Source organism: Rhinolophus sinicus, linkage group LG09 (assembly GCF_036562045.2).
Source record: "Rhinolophus sinicus isolate RSC01 linkage group LG09, ASM3656204v1, whole genome shotgun sequence".
Lineage (NCBI taxonomy): Eukaryota > Metazoa > Chordata > Mammalia > Chiroptera > Rhinolophidae > Rhinolophus > Rhinolophus sinicus.
Genome location: NC_133758.1, coordinates 37,732,367 through 37,759,310, shown reverse-complemented (window position 1 = coordinate 37,759,310; position 26,944 = coordinate 37,732,367). Strand labels below are relative to the sequence as shown.

General features: G+C 40.6%; 1 protein-coding gene and 1 pseudogene across 4 annotated transcripts in view; one reads left to right on the top strand and one right to left on the bottom strand.

Moving 5' to 3' along the window:
* Positions 1-26,944, bottom strand: part of KCTD1 (potassium channel tetramerization domain containing 1) — a 168,480-nt gene that overhangs the window by 52,903 nt on the left and 88,633 nt on the right. The gene's annotated exons all lie outside the window — the stretch shown is intronic.
* Positions 12,947-13,030, top strand: LOC141567039 (U4 spliceosomal RNA; annotated as a pseudogene).

The window sequence follows — 26,944 nt, the reverse complement described above, 5'->3', positions numbered from 1 at the left end:
CTTTATGAACAATCGTAACCATAGTCTTTTAAAAGGTCCAGAGAGGGAGGAGAGCAAGGAAAACACTGCCTTTTGCAAAAAAGGAAAACTGAGGCAGGAATATTTCGATTAATTGCCCAAGGTCAAAAAAGTTAGTTGATTTAAAGTGAGAAGGAAAATACCCAGGATCTCAGCCTGCATTCTCCTGTCTCAAATGTGCTGTCTGGGTCTGCGGCACTCAGGGAGTGTCTGACCCACTAGGGGTTGGATCACTCTGAAAACAGGCCTTTCATTTGCCCGTGGCAGCAGACGGCATTGCACTGAAGCATTTCCGCTCTAGGAAGTGAAATGTGCAGCAGAAGGCCTTTGGTATTCTTAAAAGCCCCAGCTTAATTTTATTAGATGGTTATTTAACCACAAGCCACGGTATATAATGCCACCATAATGGTGGGGGTGATGGGATGAGATGGGTAATGAAATTTTGTCTAAGGAGAAAAGCGGCCAGTGTTAGAGAAGCAAGAGAGGGACAGAAAACAGCCCAAGAACAGAGGCCAAGAAGAAATGAGAAGATAAAAAGGAGCAGAAGTGGGGCAGGAAGTGAGAAAAGGCCAGTAATGTGGGAGGGAGAAGGGAAGAGAAATTAATGGGAAGGAAAACACAGGAAAGACAAGAAGACAGACAGAAAGAAACGTGTGTGGGGTGGATCAGACTAGTTTTATCTCCTCATTTTCCAACCACCTGTCTACTTCCATACCCAGGAGGTCAGTTTCTAGTGCCTGTCAGCTTACCCATAGCTCCTTCTGTTTATTCTGCAGTAGAACCTTACGTGAGTAGGTAACCCTGAGAGAGGTTTGGGAAGAGGGCGTAAAGGGTTCCCCAGCTCTTGCCATTTGCTGTTGTCTTCTTGATAACAAGTCTGAATGATACCTGTATGGATTGCTTCCTTCTGAAGATCGTGGGGCTGAAGCCTAATTTTTAGAGAACCTTGACCTAGATGGAAAATGTGCCAGTAAATGAGCTCACATATAAATGGGTCTAGCCTGTAGAATGGAAGATCACAGGCATCAACTGAAAGCCTACAGATACAATCAGAATGAAATCCGGGGGTAAGCACTACTCAGTTATTCTTCCTCTCAACCCCCCACAGTACTTAATGAAATACTTTATTTTTGTACACAGTAGAAAATGAATAAACAGCCCTGATGATGACAAAGCCAAGTCTATAAGGCTCTATAATTGAGTGCTCTGATCTCCTTCCAGTAAATGAGCTCAGTGATTTTTTCCCTTAGGGCAGTGGGCCTCAAACGCCGTTTGTTACCTACCCATCCCGCCCATCAAATAAAAAGAAAAAACAAAACCCACAATCTCATGGCATTAATAGGCATAAATGTCAACTAAGGAAAAATTAGATTCTAGTGAAGTGAAAGAGATTTTGTGGAAATAAACGCCTAATACTTCCCAAGGCAGAAGCCCGACGCTGCCACACTGCACAGTAAAAACACCCATGCTGTGAGGAGCTAAGCCGTGCCAGGCTCGCCAAGGAAGCTCTGGGGTTCTCAGTCCACACCCTGAGAAGCAGGGAGGTCGGTAGGAGTGTTGGTGTTGCTGAGGTTTAGAAAAATGACAAGGTGGCGGTCACCCAGCCCTGTGGAGCTGACTGAGTCCTGCAGCTCTGAGGGGCAGACGGGCGGTTGGTGGGGAGGGGGTGGTCAGCACCAGAGTCAAACTCCACCAAGTCCCAATCCAGAAGAAAGCATTTTCATGTACTCAGAATCACCCTTGGAAATCAACCAGGCTGCAGGCTCCGTGAGGATGGGAACTGTGTTTTGGTCACTGTATCCCCAGTCTCTGGCACAGAACCTGGCGTTTAGTAGGCACTCATAAACATTTGCGGAGTAACTTAACATTGAATTCCAGAAGCGCATGGAAAAGGTGGGTGCACCGCAGCTCCCCTCTTCCCTTCCTTCTCTTCTCTCCAATAACCATATAAGGTATTAGATACACTTTAGTGTAGGGACTAGGAGCAGAAGGGGAAACAAAAAACTAACCTGGGGCTGAAACAGGCAGAATACTTCATGTAACGTAATATAGCAATACAGCTGCCCATTATTTAAACACAGAGACGGCGAGAAATGTTACAAATAACTTAGGTGGACATTTATTCCAGTAATAAAAGTAATAACATTTTTAAATGAAGTATTTTATGGTACAATCTTATGAACTGACAACTACTCTTTATAAATTCTATTTGGGAACATGTTACTGACGCATTAGTAATGGTACACAGAGGCAAACCGGGATCATGAGCTCCAGGGCCACGGTGTTGGGCTTCAAGCCTAGTGCTACCATGTGCCTGCTGGGCGATTTAACCCCTCTGTGCCTCAGTTTCCCTATCTTTAAGATGGTCATAACGCCTTTTATGATTATTGTGAAAAATCAGTAATTCATGTAAAAAAGTAGAAACTTATGAAAAGCACGTACCTAGTGCCTGGAATAGAACTAAAAAATGTAAGCTATTATTTTTAATGATGGTTTTAAAGATTTAACAAATGAAAATTTATTTTAAAGGATTTTAGTGATTACTTTTAAGGGATACTTAAAAAATACCAGCCTATACACATATCGCTTAGACAACCTTTCTTATCTCTTTATGTCCTCTGTTTTCCAGTGGTTCTGAACTTGCTGTGATATCCCCGCTTATTCTACGTAGTAGGTCGTGCTATACAAACACTGTTTGGCCCTCCTGTCCATGGGTTTCGCAGTTGGAAATGCACAGGTGTGGAGGGATGCCTGTGTACGTTATTCTACACCATTTCATATATGGGACTTGAGCGTCTGCAGATTTTGGGAACCAATCCCCCACAGATAGAGGTGTACCCAGAAACTTGAACTTTACAAAGTATTACCTGATATACACAATGTGTATCAACAAACTGCTGATATTAAGCACCAAGAATAATAAGCAGTAAATTCATTTTTTTCCTGCTTTTCCTTTATTCTCAAATATGTTTAAGTACAACTTCCATCTCAATGAAGACAGTTGGTGGATGATAACTTGTCAGACTTTCACAAAAATGTTAAATCTTGTTAAGTAGTGTTTTTAACATGTCTTCAGAAACTCCTAACTCTAATGTGGCCTTAGGTGGCTACTACTTAAAGAATTCCCATGTGAATGCAGATGTCCTCAGAAATACCCAACACTCCTTCTTTCTGTAGTTCTTCTGTACGACAAATATGCACAAGATGAGACTCTGGCACGCAAGTGATGTTGAAATATTAACTACTTTTTCTAAGTCAGTCCCGTATTTTATGGAAAAGCGTTTTATTGAAACAACAAAAATCTGTATCTTTACATTTGAAAATCAGCTGGTTTTCTAATGGAAATCCTAAACTAAAAGGTAAGCAAACGAAGTTAATCATAATGGCACTTAACTTTCCGGCTTGTTTATCACCATTTGGAGAAGGTGATCTGAGTATTAATATTCACTCAACCATTTATACAAACTAAGACTCAAAGGAAATTCCATCACTGGAAATATTTTATCTGCTAATAACGTACTTGATATACTGTTTCATGTAGTTGGGATAAGGAAATTAAAATGTTAAACAAATTATTCAGTGATTACCTCTTCTCTCTCTAAAGCTATCTTTGGTTGCATTAATATAATTTAGTTGAATGGTAATAAAGAAGGAGATAGGAAGAGGTAAGGAATTAGCATACTTGAAATGTAAAAATAATTGTGGAGAAGGACGGTAGCTGTTCTAGGTAAAAGTCTAATATTCGAAGCCAATTGCCATTTCTTACTCTTAATTTAAGAATCTGTAAGAAAGCATCAAAATCAATTCAATTCAGTCTTAATGAGACAGCTCCAGCAGGAGCCTATTCACTATACCTGTTCTAATTAGCATGAATATGTCCTCAATGTCAAATCTGACAATACGCTTAACTAAATTAATGTTAATCCCGTAACACAGGATCATACTTGAGTTAGCAGCTCTAAAACAGAATTTGCATATTAATATTTTGACAATGAATAGCAAATGAACTCAGGACTGGAAAAGAGCTGGTTCTTGACTGTTTCCCAAAAAAGGGAAACTGAGGCTCAGGGAGACTCGGGAGCCTGTGCAGGGCCCACAGCTGAGAAGCATGGCTTCAATGCATGAGTGTGCCCAGCCATTTTCTCTCTGCCATCTCTCCAGAGAGACCTGAAATCCTGTGTAACTTTGTAAGTAAAGGAAGTCAGATGATATCCCACCCTAAATTATTGATGACGAATAGTATTTGTTAGGACTCCACAACAGAAGACCTCAGGTACCCCCATGGAAGTTATTAAATATAATTCCTGCTTTTTAATTGCTACTTAAGCTGAAATTACTACCTCTTCAAGATTTATATGAAGATAATATGAAGATTTAGTTTGAGGTGGATGTCAGCACATACTAATTGACCTTCATTCACACGTTTCAAAAGTGATATGAAGGAAGGATAAAGAATGAGGAAAATACGGCAATTGGAACTAAAAACCCCCAAAACTAAAATAACTGCTAAAACAAAAGATGGTGCTAGACAATTCCATATCTTAGCTTTAAAATGTTTAATATGTTCCAAATAAGAAACTATAAAATGATTAACTTTCAATTTATTCCTATCAATGTTTACTCCAGCCTGGCTGGCACTGGAAATATTGAGATAGGTCAGACAGTCCCCGCTTTGAACTGGATGACATGAAAGCATCTCTATGTTGGGCTGGCATCTCCTGTGTTAATTTCCTAAAGGCTGGAAGTTTGGAGAGCTGGGTTCCAGTGCTCCTGGACACACTGGCTGTCCGAAGTCACTAAACCTCAACCTGCCATAAAATGAGGCATAACTGCTCTCAGGAATGCCCACGTTTGTTCATGTGGAATCTTCTTTTCAGGGAAAGCTTACAATTTAGTCGTAGATGAAAAGCATAAAAAGGCAGTGCTGCTGGGGGAGGGGGTTAAGGAGGTGGACAGGCCCACCCTCCCCTGCCAGACCCACCCCTCCTAGAGGAGGGCAGACTGTCCAGGGCGATGGCGGGTGAAGAGCTCCTGTCTGGATGGTCACAGAGGGGTTCCAGTGGTGACAGCCTCTGAGTCCACCAGTAACAGTAATGACAAGTGGCATTTTGGGGACCCTTGCTAAGCACCATGCTGAACACCTGACTTGCATGATCTCATTGAACCTTTACAATAACCTGGTGACACTTCACTAAAAATACCATTACAGGCATATTCCAATATTATGAAGCTCTAATCTTGGCAAACGTTCAACTTTCCTCAATTAAACCCATTTTCCAGGTAGCAGTAATCAAAGACAAAAAAAAAAAAAAAAAAAAAAAAAAATGCCCCAATAAACTGTTCTTTTTAAAAATGGGGAAAATAATATTTCACAAGGCTGATCTGAGGATTTAACGAGCGTATGAGGTGTCTAATATAGGACCACAGGCACAGTAAGGAAATGATAAATGTTTTTATAAAAGATCTAGCAAACCTATGCTCCCATCTAGCTACAGAATTCTAAGGGCTGGGTTTATAGTTACTAAAACTTCTATACTAGATTTCTGTGGATTAATGGTTTACTTTAAAAGCAGACACAAGCAAAAAAAAAAGCCAGCACAGAATATACGGGGGCGGCGAGGAGGGGGGAAGGCAAAAATATGTATATACATTTTAAGAGACGTTATCTATGTGTTACTTTTTGAAGTTGAATTGAATTATGGTAGCAATGTGTAGTACGACATTCGCTCAAAAGATGGTGTTAATCAAATGAATGCTACCCTGTTTCCCCCAAAATAAGACGTAGATGGAAAATCAGTTCTAATGCATCTTTTGGAGCAAAAATTAATATAAGACCCAGGATATTATATTATATTAATTATATTATATATCTCTTATATTAATTTTTGCTCCAAAAGACGCATTAGAGCTGATTGTTCGGCTAGGTCTTATTTTCGGGGAAACACGATAGCATCACTATGCGACAGGCAGGACAGTCAAAGAAAATGGTGAAAGCATGGTTGTCGTTGGAGGAGCGCAAGACCATTTTGAAGTGGTATTTGCAATACGAGAACGTTGCAGAAGTACGACGACAATGGAGGCGTGAGTCTGCAACAGAACCTCCAACACACCTAACAATTGCACACATTCGTGATAAATTCGAGACCCATGGTGCTGTGTGTGATGTGCACAAGGGAAGATCCAGGAGGCCTTGCTCAGCAACAAGTCCTGCTTCTTCTGCTGTGGTGTTGGAACAGTTTATGCTGATGGTAACCACTTTGAGCACCTCTTGTAATCACAGAAGTCAAATGTGACTTGTATTCATCTTTTGTTATCGGTATATATTGAGTATTACAATTTTAATACAGTTTTTTCCTTTTTTAAATTGTGTACACATTTTTTTTGGCACCCTCTCTATATATACAGTATAATTTCATTTATACGAAATGCTAGAAAATGTACAACTACAACTAACCTACAGAGGCAGGAAGAAGACCAGTGATTGTCATGGGAGGAGGGGTTGTCATGGGGAGGAACAGGAGAGAACTTTTAAAATGATAGAAATGATCTATAGTATTTTGATTGGAGTGATGCTTACATACGTCTATACATTTGTTAAAACTCACTGAACTGTACACTTAAAATGGATGCATTTTGCTGTATAAAGGTGATTGAAAAACTGAAAACAAATAATTCTAAGAAAAATAAAGCAAGCACAAAATTTCACAATTGGATGTTTAATCAAATCTCTTTTCTCTCATGTTCTTATGGGGATTGACGTACTATACTGCTGTTGTGGGTAGAATTGTGTCCCCCCCAAATATTCATATGCTAAAGTTCTAACCTTCAGTACCTCAAAATGTGACCTTACTTGGAAATAGGGACCTTGCAGATGTGATCAGGTAAGATGGTCACACTGAGTAGGGTGGGCCCTATTCCAATACAACTGGTGCCCTTCTCAAAAAGGGAAACTTGGACACAGAGCAGAGCAGCACACAGAGAGAACGCCACATGAAGGGCAAGGCAGAGAGCAGCGCAATGTGACTACAAGCCAAGGAACACCAAAGATTGCCAGCAAATCACCGGAAGCTAGAAGCAAGGTCTGGAAGAGACTCTCCCTCACAGCTCTCAGAAGGAACCAACACCTTGACTTCTGGCCTCCAGAGCTGAGAAACAATAAATTTCTGTTGTTTAAGCCACTTACACGTAGTCTGTGGTATGTTGTTATGGCAACCCTGGGGAACTAATACAACAGGGTACATTTTGTTTCTAGTTACATGAGGTTTGGACGCTTTAGCTAACTGTAATTTTCTCAAGTGTAATCACATCTAGATGGCCTCTATCCCCAAGACAAGAATCTACCACACTCTACTGAACAGCAAATCTGCATGGAGCTCATGAATAACACTTAGTGTTTTCTGAGCACTTACTATGCTCCAGGCACTGTGCCCAGTGCTTTGAGTCAACTCATTTAATCTCTGCAATAACTATAAAGTAAGAATGAATATAACTCCATTTTCCAATAGAGAGGCTGAGATTGACAGAGGCTAAGTAATTTGGCCAAGACACAAAGCCAGTAAGTGGCCGAGCCCTACAGTAGATTTCAAGCCTCTCTCGGGGGGCCGTACACTGCTCCACGAATCTGAAAACAATACTGCTGGCTGACAGCCATGTGGGTAACTACTGCAGTTTCTAAATTATTAGAGCTAAAATTATTAGAGCTAAAATTATTTTGAGTAGTGCCAACAAACTTTTACAGAGATGCTTTATTTTTTAAAGTTACTAAAAAATTACATTTTTTCCTGGTGATGTTGTAGAGTTGTGTTTCCCAAAATGTTATGAGACATAGCACTGCTAGATATTACCGGGGGCGGGGGGGGGGGGCAGGAGGAAGGGGAAGGTGGCAAGTTAGTGATCAAATAAATTTGGAAAACACTGAGTTAAACAGGTTTCTTTACACAGAGTTCCCAGGATGATGGCATTGTTCCCCAAACTTACCAGACCCAGAAACCCTGTGTTTATAGATGCCTATTACTGCAGGACCCGTGTTTCCCCTCACTTACTTTGGGGAAAGTCAACTGCGCACAGTGACTTACTTTCTATTTGAACTTGCCATGGGGTTTGGCTATTGTAAGATCCAGTGTTTGCATCTATAAGATGTGGATCAATGTTTACTATCTCAAAAGGTTGTCGTAAGAAAAAAATAGGTAATATACATGAAAGGGTATTAAATCTGAAAAGCCTTGTGTAGTTTGTGAAAATCGTACTATTTTACATAGTTTTTGAGATTGGAAAAACAGTGATGGGGAGCTGCCCTTAACATATGCATATTGCTGACTCTTCTTTGTTCGTTTAAGAAAAGCTTCTAACATATTGGAAAATGCAATTTGTGGAATAAGGATTAAGATTTAAGTGACTGAACTCTGGCTGGAGCCATTCAGAACCACTGTCAGGCTCCGTGGTCTGAGCACCCTCACTAGAAAACCAGGCTGAGACCAGTGTGGCTCCAAGCAGAGAACAGACTAGAATCCACAGTGCAGGAACACCCTGACCAAACAGAATCTGAGGGCTTCAGGAGTGGCAGTAGACACAGGGTGTAGGGTAGGCAGGTGTTAACTCAAGGGCTTCTCAACTGTTACCCCTGTGGCTTCTAATGCAAATCCCTGAGGCCCCCTGCCTCCCTTGGGCATCCTGCCACTGCCCTGTTCAGGACGGTATGTCTAGGAGCCTGCCTTGAGGTGAGGCACTCACCCAACAACTGGATTAGGATGCTGGACCTCACCTGTGCAAACTACCTGCTGTCCAGCAGGGGGGCCTGCTTGTCGCTGGGGACAGCTCCCAGGACCATGTCAACCCTTACCCATGGACCACATTTGCCTGCTGGGAGTGCCAAGATGAAGGCGCTCACAGGCTTCCCTTATCAATTTTAGACTTTGGTAAGGGAGGAAGAAAGACACCAAAAGATTCCCGTAGAGTATAAATAACGAGAATGTTCTAGGTCCCATTGTATTTCCAAAACACTGTGTCTCTGCAGATAGAATTAACTACATGATTTTTATTTTTCCCTTGGCAATGATTTGTATTATTTATGTGAGGCCCCAAATTCACTCATGCTCAGGAATCAATATCACCATGACATGAGTCCATCTTCTTTCTATATTGTCCTATTCTTTCCAAACCTTTGAGCAGCTACTATACACCCACACTTTTAAGAAAGCTCTACCTTTCAAAAATTAGGGAGGAAAATGGAGAAGTGGGGGTCAGAAGTAGGATGTAAGATTCTTTATGTTAAATTTTAGCACATACTGTATTAAATCACAAAACATTTTATACTAAAAAAAATCTAAAGGTACAAAACTACATATGCCCTTCTGGAGTTATTTGTTAGAGCCACAACTTTTATTTGTCCTCTAACAAAATGCCTTGATCTCACGTTTGTATGTACCGCCTGGATGAACTCCACCCAAAAGGTCCTCTGGAAAGGATGCTAAATATCAAGAGCTCATTTCCCTAAAAAAAATCTCTCCAATCTCTCAAAAGGCCCATCCCATCCCAGCCTTCCTTTGATGAGTCCAGCAAAGAACAGAATTACCCCAAAACCAGTTTCTATCATCTTGGCTTATTTCTCACATGCAACTCTCTTCCTACCAGTAAGGACTTTCCAGAAGGCCTTACGGGTTAAAAGGAAGAGACCGCGAGCTAATCTTCAGACTGTGTTGCAGTGTGCGAGGCATGATGCTCAGGGTGGTACAGACACCCCCCCACCCCACCCCTGTAAGGCGGGGCTGCCAGTATGGCTACCTCGTAAATCAAACGTACTTAGGGTAAGTAACCTGCTTCAAGCCTCACAACAAAACACAATGACCCATGTGCTCCAGTGCGCTCTGCAATCTGCTTATTTCCAGGGCTGAATTCTGTGATAAGGTCTGTGTAAGCCAGTGTTCATAACTCATCACTCCCAGTGATATCCAAATGACTATTCCACCTCATTCCCTTCTTTGTGCCCCAGAGTTACCGTGTTTCCCCGAAAATAATACCGGGTCTTATATTAAGGTTTGCTCCAAAGACGTATTATGGCTTATGTTCAGGGGATGCCATCCTGAAAAAATCATGCTAGGGCTTATTTTCCAGCTAGGTAATATTTTCGGGGAAACAGGGTAGATTGAACTAACTTGGTATTTCCCAAAGACTTTCTAAAACTTTTGCACAAGCTGTCTCTTCTGCCTGGAATGTTCTTCCGAGGGTAGACCCCTTCATGTTTCTGAGATTTCTTTCCGGAATGCTGCATCTAAGCAGCCCGATTCTCCCATAACCACCTGTCATGTCCCCTTGTTTTCATTTTCTATAGAACATTTACTACTACTATGTTATATTTTCTCGCTGTTACCTAGTTCTCCTTTTTTTCCATCTTTCATCTCCTAGAATACAAGCTCTGAGAGGGCAGGGCCCGAAGTCAGTCTGGTAGATCACTGCCATTTCCAGAGCCTACACAGCATTTGTGTTAGGTGTTTACTGAAGAGTAGTTGAGAAATGTGGAAATTATTTAGCTATCTCTAACACCCCATCCTCCAGGCCAGGGGCTTACAGTCCTGGAGGCAGGAGGCCAGTCCTTCACAGCATTTTCCTCTGGGTGGAAAACAAAAATCCAAGGATGCACAAAATTGTGAGTTAGTTGAATGAGAGAAGAGACCAGCAAGGAAGCAGCCCTTCGCTGACATTTTCAGCACCCGGAGCCTGGAGACCACCTCTTGCATGCACAATGAACCTCTGGGCCTCAATCCATGACCTTCAGGACATCTGGGGGTTCCTTCTAGCTCTACGAGGCTGTGGTCTGGATAGGCATGCCCAAACAGCGGAGGTGCAGGATTATTTCAGGGACTCCACTGATGACTATTTTCTTATTTCTAAATAGTTATAATGAGCGTGTTTTAGTAAGTATTAGAAAATATAACTGTGCATCAAACGTGTCATTTCCCCTGGCTACTATCTCTGGGGATGAGTCAAAAATAGTGAATAGAAAGTACTAGGTATATATGAATACGGGCAACGCGGGAAAGAGCACAAGTCAGCACAGTGGTGCACAGTGACGTCGGAGGAGCAATTCCTGTGTTACTCCTGCTCCTCCAAGGCCTCCAGAGGGATGCTGGAGACAGAGGAGAGCTGGGAAAAGACTGGTCCTGAGAACACTATGTAGCTAAAGAAGGTTCACGCCAAGGGCCCTTCCCTAAAGAACTGGTATTTTGTTCGAATTCACCCTGCACATTTCCCAACAACTTTTAAAGAGCACAATTTATAGTTACCAGTTTCCCTGGCTTTAAAGCAACATAGTTTCTGTACAGAGTAGCAATGAGTAAAAAGCAGAGCCCTGAACCTAGTGCTTTAACCCCTTAATCGCCAAACTACCTTTCTCTGTCTGTTTTAAGGTCTCTGGCAGGAATATTGGTCAGTACCTTTGAGAAGCCACAGCTTCTCTTCCTTGGCCTTTTAGGAACAGAAATCGACTCTGCAATACATAGGAGCGTCCCAGAACACATCTTCAGTTGGACGCCAAGGTCAAGGGAGGCTCTCTGCCCTCTCCTCCATCATCCAAAGAGGTAGGGAAAAAAAGCTTCCGGTGAAATGTTCACTACAGAGAAGTTACAAAGGGGGGAGGGGGCGGGGAATACTTACAGAGAGAAGAGTAACGCTGGAATTAGATGTCATTGGCTTTAAAGTCATAATTCCAGGTCAGTGACTGACTGCCTTTTCTTTTCTGTACAAAAGTACTCAAACCAAAACAAAGCTCTTATTAAGCTTCTATGGATATCTTTAGAAAGGAGAGACTGAAAAACAACTTTTTATGTTTACATGGAAGAGGATTACTGCAAACAAATAGAGGGAAGGGCGAGATGACTAGGGGGACAACAGAGGACTTCTGGGTCAGGGAAACAACTCTGTGTAATACTATTAATACAGTGGTAGACACAGGTCATTGTACATTTGTCAAAATCCATAGCATGCGCTACACCAAGAATGAACCCCAATGTAAACTATGCAGTTTGGGTGCTAAGGAGGGAGCAATGTAGGTTCATTCACTATAACAATGTACCACCTCTTTGTTGTGGGTATGTTGCTAGTAGGGGAGGATGAACCTGTTTGGGGACAGGATGTATATATGGGCACTCTCTGAATTTTCTGCTCAATTTTGCTGTGAACCTGAAACTGCTCTAAAAAAAGAAAAAGTTTATTAATCAAGAAAAAAGTGAATTTTAAAAATCACAGTTGTTGCCAAGTGACAGTAATTTTTTTTTCCAGAAAAAGCCAACAAATAAAAGCCTATCTTTTTCCCTTCTGAGCACCTACTTTACTCAAGCCCAACTCAGACTGAAGTCTCTGCAAACTTGCAAGATACTTAAAATCAGTTAAAGTGATGCTAACAAGAGCCTGTCGGAATTCCAAGAAACGCAAGACACAGCACATTCATTGCACAAAATTCAACTCGCTCTTCTCTCCCTGGTCGGAGAAACATTTTCAGACAGTGTTTCTAGCTTTTCTTTCAATGGGCCCCTATGTTGAATTTGCTCCTTGCTTTGTCACTGACTCCACTCAAATACAAAGAAAGGATGTTGTGTTCTCCTCCTTAAATGGGGAGGACTTGAATGAAGACAGCCCTTTAAATGGGAAGCAAGAGTCTCTTAGGACCATGAATTCAGACTCCCCAGGGAGCATGTCCAGTGGAAGTTAGAGGGGGACTCTGAAGACCCCCCAGGGAGCTGAGGCTGCAGTGCTGTCTGAGTCTAACCTGGGTCTCTTTTCCTTCAGTGGTTTTATAAAAGTACATAAAACACCCAAAGCCAGTCACTCACCTGTCATGCAGATCCTGCCACCACCTGTCCCTATTCTCTATTGTCTCTCTCCTCCCCACTGGCATGCAAACATGTCCAGGTCTCTCCCACCTTAAAAAAATACAAGCTTTGCGCAGTGGCAGTATCGCAGCCAATGAGGTTTATCCGAGGTGCGATTATTGCTAATTGGAAAAAATACAAAATCCCCCACAAACGCTTCTCCAGCCCCCACCTACCTCCAGCTGGCTCCTGCTCGCCTGCTCCCTCTTACCGTCAAACCTGAAAGAAGCCCCCTCCCTTTCTGCTGGCTCTTGTTTCCTCACCTCTCATTGTTCCCTCAACTCACTACAGTGTGGCTTCTGCCCCCTGCACATCATCACCCCATGAAACTGCTCTGCGAAGACGACTAAAAGCTTCCCTGGACAGAAGCCAGAGGACATACTGAGGCCTCATCTTACTTGAAGTGTCAGCTGCATTAACAAAACCAACCACTCCCTTGGCTCCTGGTACACTGTACCCCATGAGTCTCCTCCTGCTCTTCTGGCCCCTGTTGTGGCTCTATGCCAGCAACTCCTCTGCCCTGCCTCTGAATATTCAACTTTCTTGGGGGTCTTCTTCTATTCTCCCATTAAAATTTCTTTCAAGCAAAACAATCCACCCCAAGGAGCTTCAATGATCATCTATAAACTGGTTAAAAATTCAACATCTCCAAAGCAGAACTCACCGTATGCTCCGGTGCTCCTCTAGCCGTGGCTCATTTCAAACAGCACCTCTTTCGTCTTTTCCACTGACAGAACACCTTCCATCCCCCCTACGTCAGTATCCAAGTCCTGTATATCTCACAACCATTTACTCCTCCCATCCCCACTGCGACCATCTTAGTCCTTACATACCACAACCTCCACCCTTGCTCTAGGATTCCTTTGCAATCCTTGGCCCTCATCTCAACTGAAGAGAACTTGTTTAAAAAAAAAAGAAAAGAAAACACAAAAGCAAGTGGAATTCTGTCCTCATCTGCTAAAAGTCTTCCATAACTGCCCAGACCACAAGATTAGGTCTGAAACCTTTAATACGGTCGCGACACCACAGGGCCCTTGCTAAACCCTTTGGCTTTCTCTCTCACCACTTCCCCACCACTCTATGCACAAAGTCCACAGAGTTGCTTTCTGTTCTGGAATATTCCATATTTTTTTCTGTCTCTGGGCCCTTAGTGATGTACTTCCCTCTATTACCATGTCTCTCAGATCAAAAGCCTTCCTTTCTCTGTTCTCTCTGTACCTCCCGAAATGAAAACAAAAAGTAAAGCCCCAAAGAGAATAAGAACCAAGAGGGTTAGACCGGTTGAAAAAAAAATTACCTAGAAGGAAAAACAGAAGGTAGGTTTATATCCTTTTCCAAACTGCACTTTGCCTTCTCAGACCATGTTCTTTAAGTTTAAAAGAAAATGTAACCCAAGGAGGTTGTGACTAAACCAGAACAGACCTAAGTTCCCAAACAGTATTAAATAACTGTGAGAGTACTGACTTTATTTTCCATAGTTGTGAACAATAAAAAAGGAGTCATGTCCATGATAGAATCTCATAAAAGTAGAATGCCATTAGTGTCAACAGTCATTGATGTTTCTCAATACTGTATATGATATATCCTATAGTAATAGAATTAACACAGGAGAGCAAGAAGAGGGCAAATAAAAACCAGAAAAACCCAAGGTAGACAGCTGGATAGGCAGACAGAGACAAGTCAAAGGAACTCTTTTCTGTAAACTCAAATTATAACACTAACCCCCTAAATTTGGAGTTCCCTCCCTAAGAAATTCTCAGTTGTGCACTGTCAACTCTATAATTTGAGCAAATACTGTATATTGGATGATTCTGTGAAATCAAATGTATAACTTGTAAGACGGTTTCTCTTGGTTGTTATGGGGTTCGAGGTTGAGCCAGAGAAAGGCATAAGAGAAATACTGGTTATGGTGAAAGGAGAAAGAAAGAAAATCTGACTTAGGCTGGAGGTAGAGAGTGAAGAACGCTGGTGCAGACCTAAAATCCAGGTTTGGTGACCTCGGGGCATATCCATCTTAGTCTTGTCTCTCCCTCATCCACAGAGAACACGACCTCGCCAACTAGACCCACACCTCTACTAGGAGAGCACTGCTATCATCACCACATTTAATGAGGCTGGTGATTTATCTGAATGTATATGATTCCCGCTGTCGCTAAGAAATCAACAGAAGAGAACAAATTAAATTTGGAACATATGCAATAGAGAACTTGCCTTAATCTTCAGGAGCACTGTCTTAAATCATCTGACCCTTCAGAGCATAGCGCAATGCCAGGCACACAGCAGGTGTGCAACAAATATTTAAGGTTTTCTTTGTCCTTATGTCCTATTGGAGGAACTTTTTATTTCTAACCTTCGTAACTAAGGAATTCATTTTCATTTTTTTCAAATGAGGGTGAAATATTAGATCCTTTCTGCTCAAAGGCTAGGTGGGTAAAGATTATAAATTAACTTTAAGATGTTACTATAAAACATCTGTATTTATTTCCACAAATACTTTTGAGCACCCAAAATGTGCCAACCACTGCGCCACGCACTGGGAACAGAGCAGTGAGCAAAAGAGGCGACGTCCCAGGAATGGACCTTATGTGAAAGGTAGAATGAATAAAAATCATGAAAATATTAACTCGCACTCTTAAAAATATTCAACCATTCGTTTTTAAAGGGCTACTTTGCATACGGCAAATAAAAGGTAAAATAACCCTAAATCAATTAGAAAATTTCAACCACAAGTTGCAATACATTAAATCAGACACATCACTTTATATATATCACATTAAGTCAAATACTGCAAAAATAGCATAGAGTATATAGGTATACACATATACATAAATATCCTTAAAACATATCAATCCCAACCAGAAATGGCAACAGATACTGTAAGTATACCAAGGTACGTTTAACTTTAAACAGTCTGACCCAATATCATATCAAGGACAAACAAAGGCTCTAAAACAGAATTTCCCTCAGTGTATCTACACTGTGATCTAATTTGCAAACATTTGATTTGTAAAAAATTTGATTTGCAGATCTTTTTGCCAGAATAGAATCATAGGTTCTTTGGGTGGAAGGGATTCTAAAGGTGACCAGACCAGATATTCCTGTAATAGCTGTCTTATTGAGAATGGCTTCTTGCTAATTGGTTTGAGTTGGCCAGATTAATCCCCAGTGAGGTTAGGACACAGTTTAGCACTATTTAGCCAGCAGCAGGCATGCCAGCTGATCCCTCATTCTCAAATGCTAATCCTGCGATTCTTTAGCATCACAAATACAGACTGAGCATTTCACAAACAAGTACCTCCTTGTGCTAATATTTTCTTTTGATTCCATCAATAATACCTTAGCCACTTTCTTTTACTGGAGGTGGGGGAAAAAAGCATGGGTTTTCTGACAGACCTAGTAGGCAAGGCCGTTTGGGGAAGTGTGTACCCAAGAGAAAAAAGACCTCAGTCCTTTAGCCACTCATGCAGCATTTGATGGCGTGGGAGAACCATGCCCAAGATTAGAATCAAGACTGAAGCGATCTCATGGTAAAGGTTACACAAAACCTTGCAAGTGAGGAGAAGGGGCTTTGTTTGCCAGAAAAGACACATTTAGCCTGTGAATTGGGATCAGTTCCCAACTCGGGATCAGATTCTGCTACTCAGTCTCTCTCTGGGCTTCCAGTTCCTCCCCCCACCTACCAAGTTGAGGTGGTCACTCTGAGTTTTTAAGAAAGGAACTATACTAACACCCATTCTATACAGTTTCCCCATCTTTCCACTAATATTTTAATCAGGGAAACTCTAAGTCTGATGTGGCTCTTCCAAAAGTGACCACCTTTCTCTAGAAGAGTGGAGAAGGCCAGTCACGGCTCAATCTGCCCTGGGTTCACGCAGAGCCTTGTCTGTGATGATGGCAGCAGGGCTAGTCGGGGTGTGTGGCCTGCTTCGTGGGACCCAGCTGAGGGAGGAAATGGCACATCAGGAGGAGGAAGGAGCCATCCCATCATTTCAGTCTACTTTAATGACAGTTTTGTTAGTTTTAATGTCCATCATTTCCCCTTGAATGTCAAGTCCATGAGAAATGGGACCTTCTGTCTTGTTCTTTACTGGGCCATCGGTGACTAGCACATAGTAGGTGTTCAATAAATATTGGTTGAATGAACGGACACGTGAGAGACCTGGGATACAGTCCTGGGACTGGCTGCTGAATCTCTCTAGCCTATAAGAGTGTTATGAGGATTAGATGGAATTATGTGCACTGGGGATTGATGGGAACATGTTACATATTGTTGCAGCCCACGACAGGCCACCCCAAAATATCCCCCAGTGACATACTGATTACATCGAATTCAAGTTACTTAACCAACAGCCTGTGCCACAAGGGCACCTTGACCCTCCCTTGGCTCCTCGAATCCAGGAAATAAATCTTCCATATGAAAAGTGTCCTCCCTGCACCTGGAAGACACCCCTCATTGTTAAACACCTCCAAACCAAAAAGTGTGTGAGCAGATCTTAGTGCCTCTTTTCTAATTTACTACTTTGTTTAAATTCCCCACTAACAGATACCCAAACCTTGCTTAGATTCCTTTCTAATGAGCACTACCTTTTCTTTGTCCTGTCAATTTCTTACAAATTTATTGTTTCTTTGTCTAAAAAGTTTAAAAAGGTGCCAGTCTGATTCCTGCTTTGAGCCTCATTTTATGATATGAGCAACACATTGTGATTCTCCCATGTGCATATATGAAATTGGTTTTTCCCGTTAATCTGGTTTTGTGTTCATTTTATTACTTCATTCCTAGTCCAGCCCTAAGAATTCAAGAAGGGTAAGAGAGGAGAATTCCCCCCATCCCAGACAGTATCTACGTTAGCTATTGGACCAGGCGGAGTTCTTCGGAAGTGAGAGGTACAGCCCATACCAAGCAATGCATGGAAAGCTAACAATCTAATTAGAAGTCATACTTCATGGTGCAGATATTTACTGACTTTATTTTTAAACAAGTTGGTATAAACTAAGACCAAAATGCAAATTGTTTCATGATTTATGTCAGTTGAGGAAGTATTTTATTTGTCAAGAAGAAGAGAGTGAAGAGAATGACATAATCTCCCTCAAATGAGCACTTTAACACAAAGAGTACTACTGTCCCATGCAATCCACTGTCAGAAAGTTTCATACTCTTTATTGTATCTGGATGACATCTTTTCTGGTTGTAAATTGGCCATGAGAATGTTTTTAAAACTTATTTTTTTAAAAATCCCTGCAATTTATCATCTGGTCATACGTAATGCTTTTAATGATAGAAGTTTAAAAGATCCTAGTTGTATGTTCTATCCAATTAAGTATTTGTTTGTTCAAACAAATTATAATATGATTTGCTAGGATCACAACATTCTAATGAAAATTATAAAAATATCAATTTCTATAAATTCATTGCTTATAATTAGGAAAAATCAAATTTATATTTTTAATGGAATGAATAATTTTATTAACCATTGAAGACTTATGCTGTCGATACGTGTAAGTCATTTCAACTTTTTTCTGTTTAAAACCTACTTAAAAGTTAATCCAAAATTAATCCTTTAAACATTTTATATAAAGGATATTTAAATTATCCTCTTCATGATATAACTGAGGAGAGAATAAAAGCTTGAGGATATAATTTTATTTTTATATTTTAGTGAGTTATACACTGGTTCAAACAGGGATACCTAGAATATGCATCTTTCTCAAACTGTAGTTTTCATTATTTGCTTTTCAATTATTATTTTACTTTTACCATAGATGTGGGTTCTCCATCTGGTTTCTTTGCATATTTCCATTCTTGCACTTATTTTTATGAATTTTGGGGCTCCCGTCTTAGCTTTAAGAGAATATTGAAGATCACTTGTAAATTGTACATAATCCCTCTACTTTTCCTCTAGCCTGTCAATAATCTTTAACCAATAGAATTTTTTTTTTTAAAGTTTATTAGTTACGGAGCACTTACTATGGGCTTTTATTAATCACAACAGTCGTAATTCCCACTAACCCCACTTAACAGATGAGAAACTAAGTAACTTGCCTAAGGCCACTCAGGTTCATTATTCAAGTAACTTGAACTTGGTCTATCCTTTGGTGAGTCTAGTTAGAATGGACAGAGATTATGTTTTGCTCCAAACTTTGCATAACACTGGAGGTGCCTTAGTTCCTTACCTCCCCTTTCCTTTTGTTCCTACTGTCTTTTCCTCATTTTCCTTTTTGTTCCTGTGTCACCAGTGTCCTTTATCCCTTGTGTTAACTGTGTATCTGTGGTTGTCACTTCCCAAGGATGTGTTTGCAATAAGAAGTCAGGTAACCCCAGGACAACAGAATCAGCTTTGCTTGCCAGCTAGGCAAGTACTGCCTGCATCCAGGAAAAGCCTCTGCAGGAAGCCCTGTCATCCTGTGCCAAGGGGTAAAGCCTTGCCCCACAAAGCACCTTAGTATTATTAAACATATTCTATTTGTCAGGCATTTTATAGTCATTTTTATTGGCTCTTTTTACTAGTCATAACTCTGCATCAGAACTGTATTCACTTTTCTTTTAATTAAGTGCTCTGAGTGAAGTGGAAAAGACTGAAGGCCTTGGGGAGCAAGTCTTCAATTGCCAAACAGTCGGGGAGCAGATACAGAACCACAGAGACCTGCCACCTGCTCCCAGGGCGTGTCAGACCCAACCAGGAACCAGCAGGCACTCCACCACTGCAGAAAGGGCTCCCCACAGAGCTCAGCTTTATATTAAGAAAAGACCCTCAAATTACTATAGCTTTCAGCCACTGATGTCTTGAGCAGGTGCTGACATTGGGAAGACTGGGCCATTCTATGTCATCCTAATCTAGAATGTTCCCTTTTCTTTTCCTGAAAAACCAAGAGCACAAAAACTCATGTCCTTTTTTTTTTTAATGCCTAACTACACTGCTTTTATAACTTTAATTATAGACTAAAGTTAAAAAAGTACCACTGTATAAGAAGGCTAGACCTGAAGTTGGAACTGGAACTTTTAACTTTCCTCCTTGGTAGTGAATTTGAGAAATTGCTTAACTTCTCATCAGTTTTTCTTATCTGTAGAATGGGTATAATCACAGTTCCTATCCTTCCCCCTTCAGCTTGCTCATATTGTGTGTGTACAGAGTATCACAGGACTTATCCCACAGTCAGGGTTTATTCTTCAGGTTGCTTGTCTACGTCCCCACAAGACTGAGTGAGTCTCCAAGGGTGAGGATTATATGTATGTCTCCACCGTCTATCTATCCCAGTACCTGACACCAGGAAGTACCCTACAAAGTTTCCTTAGCATGAAATCACATACAAGAAAGCCCTTTGCAAACTGTAAAGTGTTATTCACAAGTACCTTAGTAATTGATTATTCACAGAATGGGCCCACAGACCAGAGATGTGGAAGAAATAATGCAGGGTATAAAAGGAGCCAGGCTTTCAATAATCATAAAAGCTACAATTAAAATGTAAACTTTGATACAATACCAGTTCTGAATTTCTTTGGGTTACTGCACAATATTCAATCATCCACTATGTAGATTAACAACAGTGAACATTTAGAGGGGGTGATATGTAGGAAGATGTGGCAGCCTACCTCATGCTGGGACACCTACAGTTGGAGAGCACTAAGGCTTTCCCAAGAGGTCTCAATGTGAGAGCAAAGAAAAGGCTTAAATTTTTGACAAGGCAACACTTTATTTTTTTCCAAGTTTTCACATTCTCCTTACACACTTTTAAAGTTTAAATGTTTAGTCTTTCAGTTTGGTTCATCCGACTTTGGTCCCATTTCTTAGGTAGTATACACACTGTTTACTCGCCAGGGTTTATTTGTGAGCTGTCATTAAACAGGATAAGACCCCCTTCTTCCTCTCCAACAGTCTTCTTTCTGGCATGGCCTAGGTATTCCCATGCAATTTCTCTAGGTCACCTCTGAACTATTTCTAAATTATTCCTTAGCTCCAAATTCCTACCGTGGTACACAGGAAGAGCTCAATAAACGCTTTTGTAAATGAATCCTGTGTTCAGAGTGTTTCTGTATAGGATTCTCCTTCACCTTGACTTTTCACTTCTTAGATCATCATTCACATCCCAAGAGGTGGTTCTAAAATAGCTCATTCGAGAGAGTAGTTAAATGCCAGGCATAGAATCTATGATTCCGTGATTCTCTTCATAAGTTAAAACACACACACACAAAAAAAAAAACCCTAAGAAACATACCTGGAACTTTACCACTTCCCCTCCCTTATAAAATAATCTTGAAAACACTAGCACTATGAATATCCTACTGCTAATTATAAAAAATTAACATGTTAATAAACACCACGTTGAGGGGAAATGAAATGATGTCAGCATAATCAATTTTCTAATATTGTTGTTATACTTTTATTTAGGTCTGTGTGCTTCTGCAGCAGCATGTTTTTAAACTGCTACCTCGAACTACTGAAAAATAAATATTCTGAGTCATTTTTTCTAGAGTAAAAAAACAATGAGATATTTGTTCAACATGGAATGTCAAAAACCTATCTATATGTAATTGTCAAAAAGAATGTCACAAAATAGAAAATGACATTCCAGATACGCTGGCTTAATAAAATTAATACAATTATTAGTTATTAATTATTAACTCATAAAATTCTAAAAGCCCATGAACTTATCCTGTAAGGACTATGGTGGCTAAGTACTGTGAATATTTGAAGGGCAAACTAAATTAGAGGTAATAAATCCTGCATCGTCATATCAATCATTTCTATTTTATAGGAACATCCTGTCAAACTAAAAACAAATTATAAGTGGCTAACTGGTCTGTAATGTTGCATCAAAACACCAACTAATTACTGATTCTGCAGTCTTTTGAAAACACATATTAGTACACATCAACTTGAAGTGGAACTTCTACTGATTTATACCGTCTCCAAGACGGTAGTCAAGTATTAGAAAATCATAGCCCAATTATGTATGCACCAGGGAAATACAAATACCACAGCATACGATCTAGCCAAATACAGGCCCTACTTCTAGAATACTTACATTAGAACTTACAAAAGTTATTGCTATAATGACCCTCATAATGTTTTAAGAATCCCAGTATTATGACCACTCTCCTAATCCCAAAATATTCCAGATAAAATCTAATCATTTGTGAAAAGCTGTTGATTTCATTCTAAGTCAACTTCCACGAATCCGCTGGAGTTTAGGCAGCAATTATGCCCATCAGAGCTCCCCTACCTCCTTTAGCACTTGAAATTTTCCAAGGCTCTGTAAAGAGAAATGGGAAAGGTCTGCAGAACAAACCTAGAAGCAGATGTGGACATAAATCCAGCCTGGGCCACAGCATATGCAAATCTTAAAGAAAAATAGAGGAGAGAAAACCAGGCTTTGGGGTAAATGGAGCATCTACATAGATGGGCTTTCTGAGGTAACAGTGAGAGGGAGGAGGGCCTGGGTAAGCCAGGATGCAAGAGGCCTCGGGAGATTTCCTAGCTACTAGGAGACCAGAGGAAGGGCTACTAAGTTGAGGCAATGGACGCCCCAGAAGAGCCAGCAGAGAGGCCTTGCACAGCACCTGGATAAGATATTTATAAGAGAAAATGTGAAGACAGAAACTGGGACTTTATCATCAGATCGGTAGTTTCTCAAATGTAAAACATTCTGTGCTAAGATAATAAAATGACAGAAAATGTTTCTAGCACTTTTCATTTAGCAATTCATTTAGCACTGAGGACCACAGACCCTACGAAGTAAGTATCACCACCATCCCCATCTGATGGAGGAGGAAACTGGAGCACAGGAGGTTCAGCGCCAAGCAGAGATCTGGCCCGGTAAGTCCGGCCTGCTCTTAACCACTGCAGGACAGGGCTTCTCAAAAGAGACTGATACAGTCTCCAGACTCAGTAAAGGCCAGAACCACATACAGCAAAACAGAAGCATTACATGCTGGTAATATATTTTTGTGTTCTCTGCTTTTTTTCTTGTCCTGTATTTTAACAAGTTCTCTCTTCTTACATGACTCTAGGAAAGTATCGAAGGTAGTGACATGAATCTAATGTTATATCACCTACTCTTTACTGGATTCTTTTATTTGAACAGTTGATAAGAATTTGGGAATCAACAGACCACGGATTTAAGAGCAGAGACTCTGGAATCAGACAGGCCTGGATTCAAATCCCCACATGGTTACTTACCAGTTCCTAGACTTTAAGCAAGTTAATCAACCAACCCGTTAACCTTAGCTGCTTCCTTTGGAAAATGGAGATAACCATAACTCCTGGAAGGGCTGTGAGAGGATTGAGAGAACACAGACCTCGGCTCATCAGGATGTTCTGTGCATATCGATTGCCTGGGAATCTTGTTACAAGGCAGGTGCTGATTCAACCGGACACACTGGTGAGAGCCTACATTTCTGATAAGCTCCCACGTGAGGCGGAGGCTGCCAATACGGGGACCCCTTTAAAACCCTTGGTACATGTTGGCTATTACTAATGATTACACTCCACTTCATAACTCCAGAATCAGTGAGAGGACGGCGGAGTTGAGGACGGCAGAGTTGACACGAAAACGCTGCCAAGAAGGGAATCACGTTAATCTCTAGAGGCTGCAGCCCACTGAAATGAGCGCCTCATGGCCCCAACACTCCCTTCACTTGGATCTCCATTCCTGGCTGGATCGGGTCCAACTGTCCACTCACTGACTCAGAACAGCTAGGAAGCTAGGAATGATGACGTAGTTCACACTTCTGAGTTATGTTCCTGAAAAGCTACATGGCAAAAACCATAACAAGTCCACAAGCTCAAGAAACTCACCCTGAACACTTATTTCTCAAACTACAAAATGAGGATTTTTCTCATGGATCAAATTTGTCTGTGTGTGTGTGTGTGTGTGTATGAATATATTACCCATGAACATTTTATCTAAACAGAAGGGGAGGCAGAGAAATTTATTAAGTTAGAATATATATTGTTTGCTTACTAGCTTGGTCCCTGGCATGCTTCGGTGAAAAACGCCCAAGTGGATAATGGCGCTATAAATAATAGTTTCCTTTTTCTTGTGTTCAGATAGGAAGGAAGGGGATTAAATGATGGGACACCTGGCTAAACTGGGTTAACCTGGACGGGGGACATGGAGTAAAACTAGAAACTGATGATTACCATCTGCCAAACTAGTCCTGACATTCTAATTTGGTAACCGAATTACTCACAAAGGAAGTGACATTTATCTCTGTCATCCTTCAGCATTCCTTTCCAAATTCCTCTCCTTTTCCCCAGAAGGCTACCACCTAATGCTCTCTTAAATCTGTCAGCCCGTTCAGGTAAGCACATTTTCACCTCCTTCCTCATAGAAAGGCTCAAAATGCCCATCCTCCAGTGTTCACTGCCAGGTGATCAGGGAAAAGCAATAATTAAAGGTGTGACAGAGTTGAGCTACTCCCAAGGAAAGGATTGCATTATAAAGATGATTTTTGAACGTGTATCTTTGGGTGGAAACGGAGCTGAAGGGGTGAGAGGCAGAGAATGGTCTGGTGATGCGGGAATAACTGAGCACATCCATGCTCTCCTTCAAGGTCTCCCCAAGTTCCCTCAGTTTTCCAGAGTTACAAAATGGACGCAACATGGGAGCACTTCATCCTCACACTGCTCCTGCAGCACACTTTGGGACTTCTTTGTACCCCACATATTAAAGACAACCCAACTTACTGCCTGGCGAGCCAGCAGGAGCTGAACTGTTTGAATCACTAAACAGGAGTCACAAATCTTAGAATGCAGAGGGTTTTCAGAAAAAGGAAGTTCCCACTGGGGTTCCCACTGCAAACTGCTGTGATGAAAACTCCAATTAAAGCTCAGACATTCTGGACTTACAATACTGTAAGATATGTCCTACTTCCATTATTTTTGAAAAATCTGTTACCCAAGACTTGGGCAAAGTTTAGGATGTGCTATGAATAAAAATATATCAGTCACTAATGAAAGTTTGCTGTCATATATAAATGTACCTTTTTTAGGGAGAAGAAAAAGGCTCTGTCAGGTTGTTAAAACACAACCTGAAAGGAGGAAGTCTGACTGTAAAGGGAAGTGTTGAACAGAAGGATGTGGAGAATTACTGAAAACCTAAAACATGTCTAATTAGGTTAGGCCTCCTATAGTACTAGGGATATACTACTGTGGTCTGCTGTTTAATTTATAGCCATGAGCGTGAAACAATACAACCTCATATGCAGGTTTAATCTCAGCCCAGAGCCCTTGCTGTAGTGAAGTATCTCAAATGGCTTAAACACTCTTTTATTTCTAGACCATACAGAATAGAAGCTCATTCTCTGTTATAACTCGACACAATTCAGAGCCCACCCTCTCTCAAAGTTGAATAGGAGGCAAAGAGAAACTTCTGTAAATCTGAAAAACCACAGAGCCTAAAACTTTACAGAGCTTAAAACTTTAAAAGTGCATCTGTTTCCACTGTGATGATCATGCATCAAGCAGAGAAGCACTTCAGCTTGACGTCCATGAACTTGCCTATCCTCTGCAAACCCCTACTGAGGGCTAGCAGGGAATCCTGCTCCTCTTGGCAGCACTTTCAAGGTACAGAGACTCAAGTAACAGCGGCTGAATTGAATTCAGCATCTTTAGAACACCACTAGTGTTAAATTAAAAACTGAAAAAAAAAAAAAAAAAAAATGCTTATCGGCACAATGATTCAAATCCTGAAGTTGTATTTTCTTTCTTTTTAGTTTATCAAGGTCAATCAATATCCATTCTTGGACCAATTAATCCCCACTTCCCTATCGCCTACTTAAATTCCCTCAATGAAGTCTTTACAAAGGTATCCAGAATGATTGGTATAATGCAGTGAAAGATCAATCACAAGAAGTAAAATAGGCCCTAGAAAAATAAAAGTTTGAGCATATGACAGACCCACAGATTACTAGTGTATATGTTTAGTTTATATGTTTAGTTCTAAAATTTTCAACATAGGTAACCACAAAGCAACTCCTGTATCAATTTTCCTTTTGAAATGGCAGTTAAGATACATACGGAAAGATAACTTGAAACTGAACTTTCTTTTTTTTTTGGTTTCTAAAATGTAACTTTATTTCCTTATTCTGCTACTACGTAGGGCAAAACTGAGCTTTTTATTAAATAACTGAAGTGGAGTTTTGACTGGGCAAGGCCAAGGTGAGGCCCTGCTTAACTGGTCTCACATACAACTAGTGGCCCTATTAGATGAAGGGGCTCTTCTTACTAGAAATCCATTTTTGCAATGACAAGAAGATAGCCTTTTAGGTGACATTTGTTAGGGAAGCCAGATTTTAAAATCAGGGTGACAAAAAGATTTAAGTTTTAGATGAATGGGTTCCACTTTCTCTGTGGCAGCAAATACTTCTATTTCCTGGATCAGATTTAGTAGATAGTGAGCTGACATACATGTGGGTTTATATCAATTTAAAATAATACACCTGAGTACTGATTCCAATATAACATCCAAGAGTAAAAAGTATAGATTTCTTTCCCAAATGTGACTGTTGCAAAACACTGAGCGCATACCTTTTAACTTTCTTTATTTTGATCTAGTTTTAATACTTAATGAGGCCAAAATCTTGCCAGTGAGAGTACTTGCCAAGTGGAAAATAGATTAATTTATAGAGATTCCTAGTACAAGAGCCAAATTAGTAGGTGCTCAGTAATTGTTTCCTGAATGAATGAAAAAAAGTTACATAGTTAATGTTAATGACATTTAGTTTCTCCACCAATTTGAACTTTCCATAAAGGAGAGCAAACATTCCTGCAGCAGAAAAAGGAATTTAGCCACACAATAACATTAAAAATCAGGAAAACATCCATTTTGAACAGAGCAGTTAATCCTAATAACTTCAGATAACCATTGCAAAAAAATGTTTTCTCACAACTGCTGTAGCTGTTAAACACACTACTCCATTCACATTTATAGTTTGTATCCATCTTTACACAGAAAAGAGTATCCATCCTCCTAGTCTCCAAATGCAGAATAAGACTGGCGATTATTTCAATAATACATAAAACGCATGTTTTTTTTTCTATTATTAGGTTGGTGCAAAAGTAATT